Raw genomic sequence first — 1780 nt, 5'->3', positions numbered from 1 at the left:
TGAAAATTCTTGTACAGGGCATGTACAAATCAGGTTGTGTACAATAAAGAAAAAAATGTTGTGGCCTGCAGTACATACAGTATATATCCTTTCCCTCCAGCAACATAACGTCATTTATGCTACACGGGGGTTCTTCTCTCTTCTGTTTCTTTCGAGGTTTCTTCTTTTAGATGAACATACAGTATCTGTTGCATGGGAGACTGCAGGGTGGTGAGGAATAGAGCTGCATGATGTAGGCTGTGTGTATTAACTCCCCCCTGGATCATATGTTCCAAACTACCAGGATAAAACTGACAAACAACATGTATGTACTGACTGGCACTCTGCCACGTACCTTCAAGTTGTTTTGTATTTGTTGTGTACATACAATGCACTGAATAAAATGTTTATATTAAGATACTTTTAAAATGTGTTTTTGTGCTTTATTTGTTGACTTCGATCTCTTCGAGGCCATTCACCGGGCAGCCACTCTTGTCTTTCTCTTTACCAATCCAGTTTGTTCTAATGGCGTCTTACATCTTATTTTAATCTACTTACTTCTGGAATTGGGATATTAAATAGTCCTATTGTGCCAACAAATTCAAATACTGAAGCAACAGAGCAATCGGATTGATACCAGAGGGGAAAAAAAACACTGGGAATCAAAAAACTCTTACATTGTTTCCAGTGTGAACAAAAGTAAAATGGCACTTAAAAGAGGACTGTGTTGTAAGGTAACAACTAGCACTGCACTGGGGGTCGAATGTTGTTTTTGATGGTTTCCTGGCTGGTGCTGGCAAGTAGTGGAGCCAGTGATATAGCCAACTGTAATCACTTCCTCTGGACCAACTGTAGTCACTTCCTCTGGACCAAGATAAATCATGCCTCGAAAAGCTTTAATTGCCTGCAGTCACGACTCTTGCATTCCTTCTACCTTGTGGAGCAATTCCATAAATATAAATCATATAATCCATATAAATCAATATGGTGATAGACAGCATTATGACCAAGACGTAGTTCCCTAGAATAATGTAGTGTGTTTATATTAGAAACTCATATTATAGAGCAGTACACAGCACTGTAGATCCATACAGTTCACAATATGGATATCGATACTCCTCATCCTTTATAATATTATGTTGATATTAAGACCTCAGTACTGTGTATAGACATTTAAAAGTTTGGTTTTAGAAAGTTTTCTTTTATATGATTTTGAAAGAAGTTTCTTATGCTCAAAGCGTAAGCGCACAATTGATTTACTCAAAAATACAGTAAAAAAAAAAACTAATATTGTGAAATATTAGTTCACTATACTCAATATCTTTTAAATGTATTCCTGTAATGATTTCAGCATCATTACTCCAGTCCTCAGTGTCACACAAACCTGCAGAAATCATTCTAATATGATGATTTGCTGCTCTAGAAACATTTATTATTATCAATGTTGAAAACAGTTATGCTGCTTAATATTTGTGAAAACCATTATTTTTTTCATAATTGTCTTTACTGTCACTTTTTATTGTGCTCTTACTAATGTGTTCTTACTAATACCAAACTTGAATCATAGTGTAAATTTACATTAATTTTGTCGGCCATTATTTATTGGTCAGTTAAAAGTTTATCCTTAAAAACACTGTAAATATAATCTTTAGCCAATCTCAAAATAAAAATAAAGAAATCCTATACTGAACATTATAGTGTGATTCCTAAATTAACTTGTAGAATTTATTATTAGTAAATTCCTGTAAAATGTTAATCACTTTTAATGACTGTAAATGTAATGTGTATGTGTGTGAACGTG

Source organism: Carassius auratus, unplaced genomic scaffold (assembly GCF_003368295.1).
Source record: "Carassius auratus strain Wakin unplaced genomic scaffold, ASM336829v1 scaf_tig00009676, whole genome shotgun sequence".
Lineage (NCBI taxonomy): Eukaryota > Metazoa > Chordata > Actinopteri > Cypriniformes > Cyprinidae > Carassius > Carassius auratus.
The sequence above is the reverse complement of the archived record's forward strand: the minus strand, read 5'-3'. Positions refer to the sequence as shown.